The 19,101-nt window shown below is 35.9% G+C and overlaps 1 long non-coding RNA gene across 2 annotated transcripts; it reads right to left on the bottom strand.

Moving 5' to 3' along the window:
* Positions 1 to 11,435: 11,435 nt before the first annotated feature.
* Positions 11,436 to 18,710, bottom strand: LOC122076037. 2 transcript variants are annotated; one of them, XR_006139418.1, is made up of 6 exons: positions 18,550 to 18,710; positions 18,327 to 18,432; positions 14,579 to 14,888; positions 13,382 to 13,589; positions 13,140 to 13,293; positions 11,436 to 12,440 (listed from the first exon to the last, which is right to left on the bottom strand). It is a non-coding gene; the product is annotated as an uncharacterized LOC122076037 (long non-coding RNA). The 2 variants fall into 2 exon arrangements; XR_006139417.1 differs by having other exon boundaries at positions 11,436 to 13,293.
* Positions 18,711 to 19,101: the final 391 nt, after the last annotated feature.

The following is a 19,101-nucleotide window of genomic DNA, read 5'->3' as shown; positions in this document are numbered from 1 at the left end:
CCCATTCTCTTGTCATCCCCAACCGATCTCTCCCTGGCTTGAAGACCTTGCAATAAGCGTTTACGAAAGAGCAGGTCGGCCTCATCAGCTGTGGCAGCAGTGCCGACATTACCGTTCCAGGCCAGTAGACGAGATGATTCACAGTTGCAGTATGAGGATGGCGAGGTGGGGGTATCATGACAGGGGAAAGAGAGTTGCCGGTCGGTGAGATGTCGAAGACGGTGGTGATGGTAGTGATGCCAAACTCTGTCTTCAATATCGATTTTTTGTGCCCCATTTTTGTTTCAAGAAACGAGCGAAACAAGTAAAACTTGTTTCGTCATTCATGTTTCTTGAAGCATAAATTGTTATAAATTTCAATTTATGTTTCAAGAAACAAGTGGAACAGAACACTTTTACCAAACGGTATTTATGCCGTTTCTTTGTTTCTGAGAACAAGAAAATACAGAAACACGTTTCTGGTTACGTTATCAAACGGACCCTAACATTCTCAAAATGGGTTTAGCTTCTTTTTTTTTTTTTTTTAGTTTAAAATATCAGTTGAAAAACACAAAATAATAATAATAATAATAATAATAAATAAATAAAGATAAAGAAACCCATCATAAAAAGTATTCCATTTTTGTGTAGGCCATGCTGAATTTAAAGACACACAAGTGCACGTGCCACTCACTCACTTTTTCTAGAATGAAAATCTTGTCCTAAAATTTCCTGATATATTAATTCATTTTCTATGATTATGTTTGTTTCAATAAATGAGGAACTAAAAATAAGATGGTAAGATTTTTATTTATTACGCAAAATTAGGACAGGTTTCGATTTCTCATTGGTGCTTAGCAAATCTTTGCACAGTAGTCAGCCGATTAAAACAACAAATGAATATCTGACACGTGGATATACTGGTTGCTCGTGCGAGTAACGTGAAAAACGGTCAACCGCCAAGGTTCTACAATGCTGTTATAGAGAAACACCTTTTTACCTTTTCATTTTCTGCTTTAGTAAGAGGAGAAGAATCTAGGATTTCCATTCTACATGTTAAAAGGGGATGGTTTGGTGTGGTTATCTTAAGGTATAAATTTTTCATCAATCAACCTTATTAGAACATGAAAGGATGAGGGTTCCGAAGAAAATTTGAAATTAATAGACTTCCATACATACTAGAAACTTATATCATCGGCAACACTTTTTCACCAGGTAAATTTTTGGGAGACTTCATTTGTGAGAAAATAATGTATTTATGGTCGGTAGTATTCATTTCCTTACATTCTCTTTCCTCCATGACACCCTTTGACACTTTTTATACTCCTCGCCTTGAAGGTCTTGTTAAATGCAAATCGTGAGGTACTCTTTTCTGGGTGAACATTGGTTTGGAGATCCCTCCTTTTGTTATATTATGGTAAAAGGTTTTCACATCTAAGAGATTGGTAAATCTCGATGTTATGTGTAAGAAATGAATAAGGTGTGGAATTAGTGGCCTATGTAGTTAGGTAACTTATTATGAGGGTAGCCTAGTGGTGGTAGCTTCGATTTGTGGAGCCGGCACTCAGGGGAGGAGGTTGTGGGATCGAACCCTGTCGTACGCATTGTGTGAGTGTGTGTGTATGTGTATGTGTGTTTTCTTATTTATTCTGTACTCACCCGTGGGTTGCCCAGATGGTTAGGGCGAACTAAGGATTGTGTGGATTAGACGTACGGTCTCAAGTTTGATTCCTCGTCTGTGCAACTACGATTTAAGTGGAGATCATGGCTGTGGGTTGCTGCGCTAGTCTCCCTGAGGATTAGTTGAGATGCGCATAAGCTAGCCCGAACACCCTGGTTAACAAAAAAAAAAAAAACCTTATTATGAGGGTGACAGGGTGTGAATAGGTGTCGGTGGGTTATTGTAATGTCCAAGATGTGTGGTGGGTTATTTAATAGTTAGTATAAGTTATTTGGAGTTTTATTGTAATGTCTAAGATGTGTTGTACGTGGGTTTTGTGGGTTATGAAAGTCCTTTTAGTATCTTATTTATTGAAAGAGGAGTAAAACGGAGAAGTGAGTTAAATCCCTATATTTTCTCTTTAGAGATAGAGACCGGCTCTCTTTCAATTAGTCAAAATCAAGGTTAGTGACGTCTCAATTACACTAAGGCAATCCGATCTTACTTTATCTCCTCTATTTTCTTTACTTTATCTCCTCTATTTTCTCTCTCTCATATTTTATGTCCTTCTCTCCTGTATCGCTCTAGCTTCCAAATAAGTGTTGCCATTTGGTTGGTTAAATGAAATATAATTTCTCGCACACAAAAGGTTATTAAGCAGAAAAATTAAACATTGAAAAATATTGGAATACAAAGACGGAGAATTGACAGTGAGAGGGTGCATATGCCAATATATGGGATGGTATAAAACGTTTTGAGTAATTTGATTTGATTATTTGGATTCTTTTAATCCATTTCGCATCTTGTGTTATCATGTGAATTTCCCACTCTACTCAAAAACCTCTATATGAATGGATATCACAATGGGGGACATCCCAAGTCTTACCAAGCGTCAAATTCAAAGACAAATTGAAACCCACTTTACTTTGATTTTGAAAATATGGAAAATAAGGTATGCTCAGATCTTGCAAAGAGTGGCTATCTTTTCCATTCTTCTCCTATTGTCTTGACTTTGTTCTACAAGATGAGAAGGGGCCGCTAGAGAAATGCTTGTAGCATAGAATGTGAATTTGAATCAAGTTCTCGTATGAGAACGATTGATACTTGAAATTCATTCAATGTGAAAACTTATTGTAAAAAGAGATATATTGAATAGATTCCATGTGTGGATCAGACATCGTATAAAAATGATTCTCATACGAAAACCTTATCTGGACTCATAGAATGTTCAGGTCTTGGCTCAAAATTTTTATTTGTGTTTATACTCTTCTATGCATAAAACTAAGGCACCGTTTGACAATATTTCGTTTCTGCATTTTCTTGTTCCTTAGAAACGCAGAAACAGCCTAAAAAGCGATTGATAAAGTTTGTTTCGTTTCACCATTTTCTAGAAACATAAATCAAAATTTATGCCTATTTACAATTCTAGAAAAGACTTTGACGAAACAAGTTTGACTTGTTTCATCGTTTTTAGGAACGAATTTGAGAGGAAAAAAAGGTTGTTATGCCCGATAAATCTCTCAACTATTCAAACTAAAAGAGGCAACCGAACCCTCTCTCTCTTGTGGGCATTCGATGATACTATTGGGTTCTTTAATGGCATTATGTTTATAAAAAACATTTGGAGAAACAGGTTTATCAAACACTAAAAAATCTATTTTTGTTTACAGAAGTATGAAAAGTCGTTTCTGTTGTTTCTAGACGTAGAAACGTCATCAAACTGCGCTTAAGAATTTTTGTGCCCATAGTATTGCAAAGTGGGTTTCTTCTTATCTCTTCCAAAGGCATGTGGGTGTCTTCCTTGCCGGCTGACCTTCTTTGCGTTGTATATCTAAATTCTTTCAATCTGTTTTCAGCGATAGAATGTTTGCCCTAAGTGGTCAGCATAAGAAGAAAAAAAAAAAAAAACCATTTTCCAAACTCACTCAAAACATGGCTGGCTGCATGATTAATGGTTTAGAGGGTGTCCGTGAGTTCAAGTGGGATCCACCAGGGAAGGAGTCCTCAAGTAAACCGGTTTGATTTTCGGTGAAAAGACAAGACAAGACAAAGCAACGGCAAGGATCTAGTCTTGTCTCACCGTACGGCTCCTCTTACTACCGTTGGATAGTCAATATGAATAACCTTTTCCCACCGTTTGGAGATAAATAAAGCTTCTACCAAAGTCCAAGACTGACTTCAGTTGGTAACGAAGCTAAGGGAAAGCAAAAGAAAGGTTTTTTGTCTTGGCTTTGTTCTTCAAGATGAGAAGGGGCCGGTAGAGAAATGCTTGTAGTATAGAATGTGAATTTGAATCAAGTTCTCATATGAGAACGATTGATACTTGAAATCCATTCAATGTGAAAATTTATTGTAAAAAGAGATATATTGAATAGATTCCATATGTGGATCAGACACCACCGTATAAAAATGATTTTCATACGAAAACCTTATCTGAACTCATAGAATGTTCAGGTCATGGCTCAAAAGAAGTGACCATAAGGAAAAGTAAAGAAAGGTCTGGAAATTTACAAAAGAAGTGACCATAAGAACTTAAAATTCAAACCAAGGGTCCCATTTTTAGTAGAAATAATGTCTTTTGTTCCTTGAAAAGCCAATCCAATACTAAGTGCTCCATTTAACGAGAAAAAAATTGAAATATAAGGTATCTCAACTAAAGGGGAAGCACATAATCTAATTTTAGATTTTGAGGGATAGCTTAACCCCACCTAATATGGCTGCGTCATGAGGACTAAAAATGTATTCTGTTGCCACAAAAAAGCCAATCTAATTAGGGTCCCATAAGTCACTCATTAGGAAGGGTTGATGATGATTAGGAAATCTAGTGATTTCGAGGTGGCTCGACCCGTGATCATGATCCGACGTGGTTTTCCACGTTGACAATGGTAACAAATCATCTATTATATGTTACATTTTACATGTGAATTAACGAAGACAAATTGTGGTTGATGATAATTTTATTATGTCAAAATGTTGGGAATTATATTATTGCTATAATTTCAAATCGGTTTTCTAGAACCTTATATGCCTCTTAATACTTTAACGTTTTGGGTATGACTCCCAAATAGTGTTTCGTGGACTATCCTACTTTATTTAACATAAGAAAATTATTTTTACGACAGTCATTTCGCTTTCTCGTAACTATGAATAATGTTACATTGTGACAATTAACCTTCACTTTATAGAGATGTCATCTCATTACTTTTTTTTCTCTTCAATGTTCTTCTATAAAAGCAATGCTTCTAAGTGGTTAAGCTAGGGTTCTGTCTTGACCATGTAAGATCTTGCCTAGAGTTTGACATACACAAAAACATAATCTAATGTGATGAGAGTGACATAGAAAGCTCTTATAAGAGCTGGTAACAATAGGAAGTGATGGGATGTGGATGATTAGAAAGATGGTAATTACAATTGGATGCATGAATTAGAAATTTGATTAGTGGACAAGGTTTCCTCATGGCCCTTATGGGAAAGTTCACATCATTAAGATTAAGTGTCTTGATACTTAAGCAATTTATTAAGGCCCACTCACCATTAGGCGCCAATAAAGTGATTTGTACTAAATTTTTCTTAATTAATCAACTCAGTGTTAACAGTCCTAAGCCGGCTTATGAAACAATTAAGATTTATTTACTTGACCAAGTGGATCATATAATATATCTTAAATTCATTATTGTTAATGGCTGCATTTTACCTTAAATAATTAGCATAAAACTGTGATGAGTTTGAACCAAAGTGATTAATCCAAAATGTCATCTCTCATAATCGACAAGCTTGTCTGCCGTTCTCGTCGGCATCTGCGTCTTTTGGAACGTCCGATAGATTGCAGGTGATGACCTACCATTCCATATTTGTGCAGATGTTAGTCTAAATCCTATGTTCCTAGCATGTAAGTTTATAAATTAATGAAGTAGTGCAGTAGTTTGATTCCGTACCACACTAACCGTTCATGTTTTTTAGCTTCGTAGGAGTGCATGATGCGCACTTCCGTTTTCTTCGTTTCAGCCCCAACTCTAAACCTTTTAAGATAGCTCTTGCTCTTTTTTTTATGGGAGATGGATAGGTATGCCGTCGATATCAAGTATGCTAGCGGATAGCACCAATAGGAACACATGATGGAGTATCATTCAGGAAGGATATGAGGGTCATTTCAAAAAAAGGGAAGAGAGAGATAGACACAATGGGTGCTAGCATACTTGATATCAACGGCATACCCAACCTTTTCCCTTTTTTTATATAGGACTTAAGGCTTTTTTACGTTGGGTACATTGCCTCTTTAAGTAAAAAAGAGTAAGGCATAGACACTGAAGAGCCATTTTCGTCACCCTAGGCTTACCATTATATCATTTCATTCTATTGATGGTACAATTTGAATAACTTTAATCCAACTTTGGCACTAATCTCTCTCTCTCTCTCTTTATCTCTCTGGAGGTTACTAGGCATATTGAGGGATATCTTGATTAGTGCATGATTAGTTTGACCTTGGAGAAATCTCTAATTCTAGGTAGACTTTCTCCAAGGATATTCAACAGGAGGAGGCTCTTTAAACCTCTTCCTTTATTTAATTTGTTGAAGCAAAGCAGATTGATTTGTTTTTAAATTAACGGGTTTCTTTTACCTTTAGGTAGGATCTCTCTTTTTAAAGCAATAACCCATTTAGTGGGAAAAGCAAATGGGAGTGGCACTGCAAAGGAGACATCTCAAGTGCTCTTAAGGTCACAGGCCTCTTTAATTAAAATATATAGATTTTTATGGAGCATTAGACCCTCTTTACCATTTGTTGCAATGCATTTCTCACTACAAAACAAGCACGCATGGCCAACAAGAAGACCATATATCCATGTCACAGAGGAAAGAGGAGGTGAGTGGAGAGGGTTCTCCACATAAAGACAACTTGGTGAATCCTTATAAAAGTGGAAAGATCTATAAGAATAGGGAATGAACTTCAAAGTTCAAACAAGCTCATACACATCTTTAGTGTCTCTGTTTTTTTTTTGGTAAGGTCTTTAAGTGTCTCTTAGTTCCCATGATGGGCAGCAATATTTATTAATCCATGCACCAAGCATACCTGTACTAGTGGACTCTAAACCTTTGCTTCTTAAACACTCTTCATATATGGCTCAACTGCCTCAACATGTACTAGTGGGACTCTAAAATCTTTGCTTCTAAAACACTCTTCGTGGCTTGTTAATAAGTACTAGTGGACTCTTTACCCCTTTCAACTGGGAAAGCCCTAGTTTAAGTATTTGGAGTGTCATTGTTAGTCCCATCCACCGACCATTGTCTTTAGGTCAAACCTTTTTTTTTTCCTTTCTGTTGAGCTCTTTTGCCTTGAAATGTCATTTATTCTAATGATTCAGCATGATGAATATCAGAATTCACTATTAAAATTTATAGGATGTAAATGGATCGGAACGGATCGGATGTGATAAAATTTGAATATATTCTAATTGGATATGGATACCTTTAAATTGATACAAATGTGGATCGAATTCGGATTTTCAACTATCCGTCTACCTTCTAACTTATATAATTTGGACCTTCCTCCCCCCTCCCCTATCAATACAATTTTCTCTTAATCCATCTTTCTAAGTTGGTTTAGCTCTTTTCCTCGTTCTCTAGATTCTATTTAAATTTCAAGAACCCTCAAAATCATTAATTGATTATTTAATCGGATCGGATCATTCAGATTTTAATTCGGATATCTTTTGACGGGATACGGATACTCCTATACAGATACGAATTCGGATTTCGACTATCCACTTACATCCTTACTAAAAATACCAGAGAATACAAAAAGCAAAGCTGCAACCCCTAGTACCAGCTAGTGGAATGGAATTCCAGATGTAGGTTTGAAAATACCCACCCTTGGTTGTTACCATGGGTTTAACATATATCTCATTAGTTACAACAAGATTATAATTTTACCTTTATTCTCCTCTAGGTTTAAGAGTGTCAAATTGGAACCAAAACCGAAAATTGAACCCAGTTCCGGATCAAATACCCTGAACCGAATCCAACCCATTATAATAGGATTAAATCCTGGATCTAAAATAAGTATATACAATTCGGTTTGGTTCGGATATGGATTTATGCCAAGAACCGACGGATCTAACCAAAACCAGACCGAATAACTTAATGTCACTTTTTCCTCTTTAACTAAAAACTTGACAAAAATTATATGGAAACCCGACATAATTAATTACCTAAATGATAATCTGTCTTCTAGACTTATAATTATAGTCCAACTGTAAAACACTTTTTTTTTTTTTTTTTTAGTTTTTGTTGCCTTAGGACTCATGAACCATGAGTTAAATAATCTATTTAACTGTAACTCTTTAAGTTTGAAGCATTATGTTCTTCCTCTTCTCATGATTAGCATAACAGCAACTCTTTGTCTTAGACAAAGTTGCAGTTGCTGAAAGTGTCCCTTATTCCTTTTTTCACGATTTCCCGGCCGCCAATCAGTCGATTCTTCTCAACAACATTACAGTAGGTCCATTTTCCATCTCCTACAATGATGCACTTGTTTGATTTTCAATCTTCAATAGCGTTGCAGCTTTTTGTATGAACTTTCTTATCTTTCTAATGTATAAGTGTTTTTTCTTGAAACGGAATTGGAAATTATTGTTGTTTATATATAGATATAATGTTGGAACTCATCCAATCTGCCACATTATAAATAATCGGGCGTTTGAGACAAATCTCAATGAACCATTGAGCTAGGGACCTTTGCCCTTTATTACTTGTTCCCGAATATGAACCAAAATCGGACCGGAACCGAATGGGTCGGATACAAGTACCAATTTTCAAAATCGAGACGAGACTTGATCCAATTCTGGATCATACTAATAGTCTTTGGAACCGAAATCGAAACCAGACTGAATACCTAGTTCCGGACCGATTGACACCCTTTTCTAGGTTAACACACTTTTTCCATCAATGAAAATAAATACAGACATTTCCCTTAAATTTCATTGATTTTGCATTAAATGAATTTCAATTTTTTTTAAAAACCTTTTTTAACCCCTTCAATAAATAACTTTGTAAGGGAATAAGATAAGAGGTAATTAAAATAATGTTACAATTTCTTAGTTCACCACTTTGATGACAACAAGTTATTCTCTTTATTTTATTTTATTTTTTTTTAAAGTAACGTTATTCCCTTTAGATAACCGAACTTTATACTATGGGTCATATTTGGGTTACTTAGATTGAATTTTTAACCTGATATTGAGAGTTTTTAGTTAAAAATTTTGGTTTTGAGAATAGATTGAAATGGAAAAAAAAATTAATAATAATAATTCAATTTTCTAATTAAAAAGGAAACATATTTCGAAAAAAGCAGGCAACAAAGTTAGTAATCTCTCGATTTGGGCATTTTAAATTTACATTTACATTTTTGAAAACTAAAATTTAACTTATAATAGTTTTCTTAATTTAGTTTTGTTGAAGATCATGAACTTCATCGGTTTGAATTATCTAATTGTTCACGTACTATTCTCAAAGACATTTTTTAAGAGACAGGATTTTATTTTTTTTCTCTCGAAATTATTAATTTCACAAATTATTTAAAAAACCTTATCTGAACATAAGTTTTCCATATATTTTGGACTGATTCAGTTTAATTTAAATGTGGTTGAGTTTATCAGTAATTTTGGTGGGTAGCATTGAGACATGAATTAAAAATATCAACAACCTGATTCCTAAAAACCACATTATATATTATAGATAATGACTTTGGAGTCATCATGGAATGGCAACAATCTATTAGAAGGGGAAATAAAATGTAGCAACATTTAGCTACATCTTGATTGTAATTAACCACTTGCTGCATGGAAAACTTGGATTTTGCCAACCCTTCCATGTGATTGAAGATCAAAACTCATCTTATTAGTTAAATTTTAGTTCGATATAAGTACTAAAATAGGTGTGTGTGTGTGTGTGTATGTATGTGGTCAAGGCGATCTACTGCTTGATCGCCTCCGCGGGAAAGCCCATTCAATTCTGATAGCAACCTTTCCTATCCTGGTCATAACAGAAGACCACTAAACCACACAATCTTTGCAACACATTGTAAACACCCACTACTTGATCCTATATATATAAATAAAGAAATATGGGATAGCAAAAAAAAAACTGAAATCTTTTTAGATTCAATGGGAACTAATGGAAATGTTACCTTGTAAATTTCTGACTATCAACTATTTATTTCTAGTGTCAACCAAACAGGATCCTTATAAACCAATTATCTAATTATTTCCTATACTTTTAGGGTTATCTTTCAAGTGTACAACTAAATTCTTAGGTGGTAAAGAGTCAAATGCTAGAAATTGTTTCTTATAGAATAGATATTGCTATTGAGAAGTTTGATGCCATAGTCCAATTTTGATACTTTGATCTCCATCCCTCAGTCCTATGTATTGAGGCATTTTTTCTATTTGTTTGGTTGCTTTTCACGCTTTTGAAGAACCACTTTCAGCTAGCTTTGAAGTGGGAGAAGACCAAGACTCAGACGGCGTACCTGTTGAATAATGAGCTGACAATTCATAAACAATGATGGCTTAGTTAATGGAAGCCACCGGAGCAATAGCGAAAGCAAATCTTCATAGGGAAATTGTTATTGCTTATGGATCTAAACATGGGTGATCTATCCATGAACACGATAAAGCTTGGGGTGAAACTAAGTTAGGAAGACTTTTTACATCTTCACCAACCCAAACAAAAAAAACTGTTTGTTAAGACCATACATAATCCATTCAAAATGAATAGAATTTCTTTAATTTCTTATTTAGTTCAATTTAAATCAAAAATTTCAACCCTAAAACCAAAATCAAACCGAATCAATTAAAAAAAAAACCATATCAAGAAACTGAAATGAGAGCGATTTGTTAAACCCCATTTCCATTTCGGTCTTGGTTTCGATTCTAAATTGACATCTGATGGCTACGTGAAAGATGGTGCCAGAGCCTACTACTTTAATTTTATATAAAAAGAGTCTCCCGTTTTTAGGCATCTCAGGGCCCAAGGGCGGGAAGAGAAATCTAAAGGCAATGGAGAATATCGAGGAAAGGATCAATGTATCTTCTTCCTACTCTCCTGTCCAATCACAATCCCCACCAATTTGAAAGGCATTGGGATTTTGGGACCCACACTGGGTTATACCGTAAGGAGATTTTTCGATGGAAAAAAGAAAAATAATGGATGATTTATGCATTGATGTCTTGATGATACCTTACATTTTTTAAATTGCTTTAAAAATAAAAAAGTATGAGTATATATATATATATATATTTGTTGCATAAAAGGAGTATATTTTGGATTTGCCATTACTTGCAATGTGGTAAACATGGATTAGAATCCATACTAGTAGTTCGATCGAGGAATTCCTTTGTTTCTGTATTTTTGAAATATGAGTGTGTGACTTGTTATAATTGATCCTATTAATAGTATGATAGTATAAAGAGTTGGAATGTCATATTGAGAGAGATGATTCTACCTCGTTGGATATTAATTTGAATATACAACACCAGGCCTAGATCAAGGAATCACAGTAAATTTGGAACCAATATCTCTGATATTCATCATCTAAGTTCATATTTTACAACCTGTATTTACAAATTTGTTTCTAGAGAGTTAACTCGATTGCAGACTTTCTAACCTAGAAGGCCCTATCCACGCAGTGTTCAACAGTATGGCCGAATTCCAATTGGATCTTTGTTATTCACCTTCCATGCGTCCCACACGTGCATATAAAAAAAAAAAAAAAAAAAAAAAAAAAAAAAAAAAAAAAAAAAAACCTTTATTATTTTGGTTCAAATTTGAGCTTGATTTTCCCAACTTGCACTCTCAACTGCACATCAGATCATATGATAAGAGAAACCTATACTCTTCTCACTGGTTACAAATAAATGACAAGCAATCAGATTCAAGTCTCACTTTGTTAGGTTCCCCAAACCAGCTATCTCAAGGAGAGTTGAACTAATGACCTCTTAACAGTGAGATGTTGGTCCTTGCCAACTGAGCTACTACCCCATGAGGGTTAGATCATTGTAGTAGCCTGATAGTGAGTGGGATATGTTTCAATCAGGTAAGTGAAATCTTGGGACTTTGAACTATAGTAGTTGTTCTCATGTTGAAACTAGGACGGGAAACCCTGTATCTTTCCATCAGTCAATGATCCAAGGCCTTCCAACTCAGCTAACATAGGTCCAGGCATTCAAAATTACCGGAAGTCTCAGGACTACTAAGAATTCATATTGGCCTTTCTAGTATTTCATGGAAGTTCTCACTCAAAACTAAACTAGGCTGAGATATATTCAATGAGCTCTAAAATTGCAGTCTCTCCAATAAGCAGACACATCCGGAGAAGGCTTGAAACATTGAAGTATCACCAGTAATATCACTAACAGAATCACTGGACAACTTTGGCTTTCCTCTCTACGTAGTTCCAGTAACTGCTTTGGTATCAGAAAGAAATTAAACTCCATCACTCCTTGCAAGTAAACTCTATTACCATCAAGCAAAGCAAGGCTTTGTGACCTGGTGCCACAAAGGTTAATAACTATGTATAACACTGAGAAGCAACAGAGCGACCAACTAGGTAGCCAAACTGCCATATTAAACCAGAAAGCTCCCTAGGGATGTCAACCAAAATAACCCAATTCCTGTGTCATCCAACAAATGTACATACAGATGGTGCAAACCTAAGAGAAAATCCTTAATCAATAAAGGGCAGAGCAGCTTTCCACCATACACCTCACTTATAGGCATCCAAATTAACAATGTTGCTTCAAAATATCTGAAAAGAAAAGTCATATAGAAGATAAGGGAGGAGGAAATGAGAGATTGTGAGTTGTGCGCAGATGAGAGAAAACCACCAATTAGGCCTCAGGGGTCCTTCTCTCCCTCCAAAATACCAAATAAAGAAAAGCAAAAGCAATAAATGGAAATAATTCAAAGGCCTTCACACATAGAACATGCGATTAAATCCTAGTCATTGAATTTGTCACACATTAAATAATCCAACGGTTCCAAAATAAACATGTGCTATCTTTTCGAACCCATTTCTTTTAACACATTTCATAAATGGTTAACCTAAAGGGAAAGCACAACCAAGCTTGTGCAGAACAGACATGTGCCAAAAATCATAGCCATTGAATTTGTCACATGATGAAGACATGTGCATCAAAATGCGTCAAAAGAAAATAAGGAAATAGAAAAATGTACATCATGAACCAAAATTATAATAAAAATTTTGAACCTTAAAATTTAGAAGGGAAAAGATCCCTTCAGGAGGCAACGCACATGCATTGGTTCTCAATAGGTTTCATCATCTTCAGGAGGCTCAATTCCCTATAGTAAGGACAATCAAGCTATACTTCTAATTAAGAGACAGCCAATTCATAGAGAAATAACAACCAGAAGAAAGTAAAAAAATAATGCAATTGTACAATTGGATTGATATTAACAGTCACAACATTAAGGGTTTAAAATTTACCTCGTCAAAGACAAGATGTTCAGGATTAGGCGATTGGTTGAGCAAGCAGATTAGTATTTTCATATCAGATTCATCAAGATCCTTGAACAGCAAGCGATTCAGATTATAAAATGTAGGAAAGCTGTATGTCTTTCCATATTCTTCCAGAAGAACCCTAAATCATGAGAGAATAATGCAAAATGAGGAAACATTTGAAAACATCAAGGAAATAAACATGTCAAATCATATTAATGAATTCATACCAAAGTAGTCCAAGGCTGTCTTTGGCGCCCAAACATGACAAGGTTTCATGCATAAGTTATCACAGCCCACAAATAGATAACCATCTGATCTGCAAACACACTCGGAACTCTTCTTTTTTGGGCACCATCCAACAGCGTAGAGGTTTGACCTTGGTGAAACGGTAAGTTTGCTCCATTGTGACCAAGTGGTCATGGGTTCGAGTCAGAACTACCCATATAGTGAAAGTAAAGAAGGAAATAGTTAAACCTGAACTGAACTTGATGCTAGTGTTAGAAATTAGACATTACAAAGCTCTTGAAGAAGGTTACGAGTGAGGTTGCCATTGATGTAGCCATCTATCATGTCAATGCATGCATCAACTAATCTGGATGGGTTATCTATTGAGTCGATTTCTGTTTCATCTGATATGTGCTTGAAGGATACAAGACTTGGAGCACAAATCTCAATTTCACAACCCAAAGGTGCATTATGGTGTTCAATATAAATTATAATGTATAGCCAAGATTGTAAGTGCAGGATTTGAAATATTGAGGGTCCATCCTCCAATTTGAACACTTATATGACCAGGTCTTCCAGGACCAGACAGCTGGAATAGAGATTCTGGTTTGAAAGACTAGCTGGAAGTGTAATATAAGGGCCCGTTTGATAACGTTTCAAGAAACACGTTTCTTCCGTTTCTGTGTCCAAAAGCAGCAGAAACGGAACAAAAAGCGTTTGATAAAACTGTTTCGTTTCAATTGTTTTCATAAATAGAAATTGAAATTTCTACCTATCTATGGTTCAAGAAACGACCTAGGCGAAAAAAGTAGATCCGTTTTTGGAAACGACTCGTGGCCATTCTTTCGCTGGTTACTATCGACTTCCAGAAACATGACTTATCAAACACCTTCAATTCCGTTTCTGTTTCTAGAAAAGGAAATTTATGTAAACGGCAGAAACGTTATCAAACGAGTCCTAAAACAGACGCAAGGACTTGAGGATTGGAAAGCTAATGCAAGTAGGAAATTTTTAAAGCACATGTCCGTTCTTATCTCCTGCCAGTGATTTACATGTGAAAAGGAAATGGAGAAGCTCAGAGAGTTTCCCTATGTGGATCATAAGAGCATGGATTTGAACATTACGCCCAACTGCAGCAGTTATCCATGAATTAACACATGTATCACAATCACCACAAATAAGATTGAATTTTAGTATACCTGAAGCATCATGGAGTCATCAGTACTCTACACAAAATTCATAAAGCTATTCCTATGCTCAGGAGCTTTAACCAGATTTGACACCATCTTATCATAAAAGTCAAGATTGAAGCCGGAGGTCCAAACGTACTCCCAGCTTCTTGATAATACACTGGTTGCTGCAGCATATATTGTGGGCAAGAAGGAGAAAATATACTGAAGAATAGAGTCAGGCAATTTGCTGATGTGGTCCTTCACCTCACCAAGAAGCACCCTTGCTTCAGTATTGGACACTAAAGCAACTGCTTCCATGATTTCAATGGTTCCTTTCCTAAAATATTAAATAAAAGCAAATCATTAGAACAGATGAAAACTACATTTTACTGAAAGTAACCATCCAAACTTCAAACATGATTCATCTCACCCATAACTAAATCAGATAAATCCAAATCCTAGAAAAATAGAAGCAAAAAATAATGTCAATGACCTACACGCAAAACCCATCTTCACTTGGGCCTATCTTCCCCAATCCAAGAAAAGGGAGAGAAAAAGAAGAATATCAACTACTTAAGACAACTGGTTTGAAAAACATATTACTTAAAAGACAACAATATCAAACCAAAATAAAAGAGATAGTAAGTCAAAAGGAATGGACTGTCATAATCCCTATTCGTACCAAGAATCGCCCTAACAATGAATAAAAGAATCCATAATTGACAGAAAACTGAAAAGAAATGTCTATTAAGACTTCAATGTCTCCCCATTGTCAATTAAGCCAGTGCCACTCTTTTAAAATCTCATCTTCAAGGGACAGATGAGACAGGGATTATTGTCACTTACCGTGTCAAGAGAAACCATATTTGCTACCTAGAGTGCCCAACATGGATGCAGAACCAACATGTTTTTCAACCCATTTGAATAGCTTGTTTTGATTCTCTTTATCTCAGAACTTTATTGCTGATGATAGTTTAGTTTTTCTCCCACTTTATTCCATAATTTTATCGCTGATGATAACATAAATTCTCAAAACCTCTGTTTCTGATTTCCATTCAGCAATCTCCATATTTTCCTCCATTTGGACAAGTTTTGGACAGAAAATCAAATGAAAACAGCTTGCCATGTCCAACTTACATAAGGAGAACATGAAAAAGCCTTCCCACATTCTTTGCCCAATTTGGCTCACTACTATTCCTGAAAGATATCAGTGTTCCCAACTGATTCAAGATTGGAATTATGAAGTCATTTTTCTGGACAGGGTACACTCCAGGAGATAATTTTAGCAGATTCAATTGCTATATATGGCTGAACACAGAATTTTGACACAACCCTAACTTCCACCCTTCCATGCAATCAGTGCCCATACAAAATGCTTATCTATTAGCCACAGAAAGGAAGGAGAAGGTTTCATGACTCTTCTCAGCTCCCTATGCTTCATGATATTTACTAGCATATAGTTTGTCAACAAAAGAGATGTTGGGAACCAAGGCATTAAAAGTACGAAAACCAAAAAAGTTGCATTTATCAACAAGCCAGCCTTATCTGTCCTCCATGCTCTCACTCCTTGCTGTCTAGCTTAACTGAAGCAAAAAAATTTAATCAAAATTTTTGGACACTGAAATTATGTCTTGACATTTCTCGTACTGGTAGAACATTCTAAGGGTGAACAACTTCTAAAGAAAAGCCTAATCTGGAAACTTGGGGGTGGGACTCCTATTCAAATCCAGGATGGTATCTCAGAAAAAAAATTTCTTATCATATGCATCACCTCCCCAAAACCCCATGGAGACTGCCAACACCAGCATGTTTTTTTACTTCATGGATCCACAAATCAAAAGCATCCAAGGCAATTGGCCAGTTAAAGATTCTTCTTATGGAAATAGTTGATCAGATCAAAAGCCACTCTATTGGGGATTATTGACACTGATGCAGATTAAAAAAAAATCTGCACATAACTCGCAGGTGGTGTCACAGTTAAAAGTGTTTTTCAGCTCATCAGCAATGAGCTCTCATCACCGCCTGATCTTAGTTGGATTGACATTCGGAAAATCCCAGTTCCAAATAAAATAAATGTTACTACACAAATTTGGCTAGAAAGAATCCTGGTAAAAATGGCATATGCAAGCACGATTCACATATCAACCGTCTCTGCCTTGAACATGGAGAAACAATTGATCATCTTTATTTTCAGGTTTAATGGTACAGCCGGTACAACTACCACCTATTTATTCTTTTAAGCTTTGACCTCTCAAGCTCCCATTGGTAAGTTGGATCTAGAACTCTTGATCAGACACCTATGTACCAGCAGAAATATTTGAAAAATGTGCAAGCTATTTTTTCCTCAGATCCGAGGTGCAATGTAAATGAACTATATTACAAAAGCCCCTAACAAACAGGCCATTCAACCTCTGCCTGTTCAAATTTATATCCCTAGGGTTGAGTTCCTGGCATTAACAGTGCCATTTCTGGAAACAACAGCTTTTTCTGTGACATGCAGTGTCTATTTGTGCCCATGCTTTGTAGACATGGTGTCTTCATACTCATCTAATCACTATTGTGCTCCAAACTGACATTGTCATGTGTCAGAATAATGCTTGGGAAATTCTTTGGGAAGAAAAAAAGAACATATTCTATTTTAAGAAGAGGGAAATTAGAGAAACAAGAAGAAAACATCCATACTTGGTGGGACGTTATATTGATGAGATAGCCCACCAGATTTTGGCATTTTGTCATCTATCCAATCGTAAGAATTAGTGAATGACCAACAGACATTGCCATGTGGAAGAAATACTAGTTGGTGCTGAAAACCATCAGGCATTGTTGTTGTAGACATATCTTATGTTTAAGATGTGCTGAAGAATTTCTTCAGGCCAACATATTAAAGGAGCCAAAAAAATATAACGGCCAACAAAAGAGGGCTGATCAGTCCCTAAAAATACTAATCAAGATTGTTCCAGATTGGATGTCAGCCAACATAAGGAGAAAACAAACAATGAGCATAGTGGTAAGCTAATGTCCACTGTATATCATAGATAGAGTTTGTCCTCTCCAACTTCGATCTTTGAAACCACGCTGTAGTCCATCCAATCGGAAAACGAAATTGTCCACCTCCAAGATATTTTTCTATATACAGTAATGGCATTGTTCCCTCTTTCCAGGAGATGAAGGAAGTGGGGTCCAAGTCAGAGACCACACGAAGACAGTTCATCCCTGGGTTTCCTCATAAAATAAAATGGAAGTTCAGAAATTGGAGGTTAGAGACATATTGAGGAAAATTCTCTCAGTTACCACCTTGGCTCTTGAAAAAAAAAAATTGTGAGGACTTGAACTTCTGTGTTTCTCTACCCAAGCCATCAGTTTGTCAAGGCTAACAACATCGAGGGTGGAAATACAACCAATTAGTAGAAAATTTTAGAGACCATGTAGGCCATTCTTGGTAGGAATTTTTTTGGTTTGTGATCCCACATCCTATATAAAACGTAACTGTTACTACAATCCTGCAAAAAAAAGGGATTTTAGAACATAAATGACACCTCAACAATCTTGCTGGATATTTTAACCTTTACTCTGTTTTCTCTTTCAAATATATCTTTTCACAAACAGCTCATCAGCATTCCACAACAAATTACTTATTCAGCCTATCAAAATCAACAAATTACTTATTCAGCCTATCAAAATCAACAAGGGAAATAAAAAACCCAGAATGATTAAGTACAGGAACAAGTGAAAACATAAACAGTAAAGAAATATTAAAAAGCCACACAACTGATACCTCATATAGGTATGTTTTATCTGTCAATCCTCTATAAACAAATTAAGTTGGAAGAAATCTACTTCTTTTGTGGTGAACTTCTGAACTTCAATTGTTGGAAGAAGAACTGGTGAATGCAGCGAGTTTTCATGTAAGTCATCATTTATCACGTGAATATCCATTGAAGGACAAAAGAAAAACCAAATAGAAGAAGTGAAAGGGATTAGAGATTGAGAAATTAAACCTGCAATTGTCTTCCAGTCAATCAGAGATGAAGGCTTGAAGATGTAATTAAGGTTATGGTCTTATGGAGTGAAGCACTGAGAAGGTTTAGAGCTATCTCTGGCTCTCTGCTGGACTTGCAGGTGAACTCTCCTACGAAAGCAGGGAGACACTTATAGTATAGTGTAGAAGTTTGAATGGATACTCTGCGCGTACGTTCACCTGACCAAGGATTTAGGGGACGGTATCTGTATCAGTCTATGCCGATAGATCTTGTTTGGATCAGATTGGATCGGATCGGTGGGTATCGGTCTATTTTAACCCTGATTTTTATAAAAAGTACTATTCTTTTACAATTTTACCCCTGTAATGATCCAGATCAGTATCGGAACGAGGATCGATCTCAATTGATACCTCCGATATGACCCATCCCAGACTTGAAACTATGCACCGTACATGTTTTTCAACAACTGATCCCTTTTGGTTCCTTACATATCTTTTTTACATTATAACTAATAGGAGGTGGGATAGTTGTTGCGTGTTGGATCTTCACATGTATGTCTACATGAATGTA

This window comes from Macadamia integrifolia, chromosome 4 (assembly GCF_013358625.1).
Source record: "Macadamia integrifolia cultivar HAES 741 chromosome 4, SCU_Mint_v3, whole genome shotgun sequence".
Lineage (NCBI taxonomy): Eukaryota > Viridiplantae > Streptophyta > Magnoliopsida > Proteales > Proteaceae > Macadamia > Macadamia integrifolia.
Note: the sequence above shows the minus strand (reverse complement) of the source record. Positions and strands in the feature narration are given on the sequence as shown.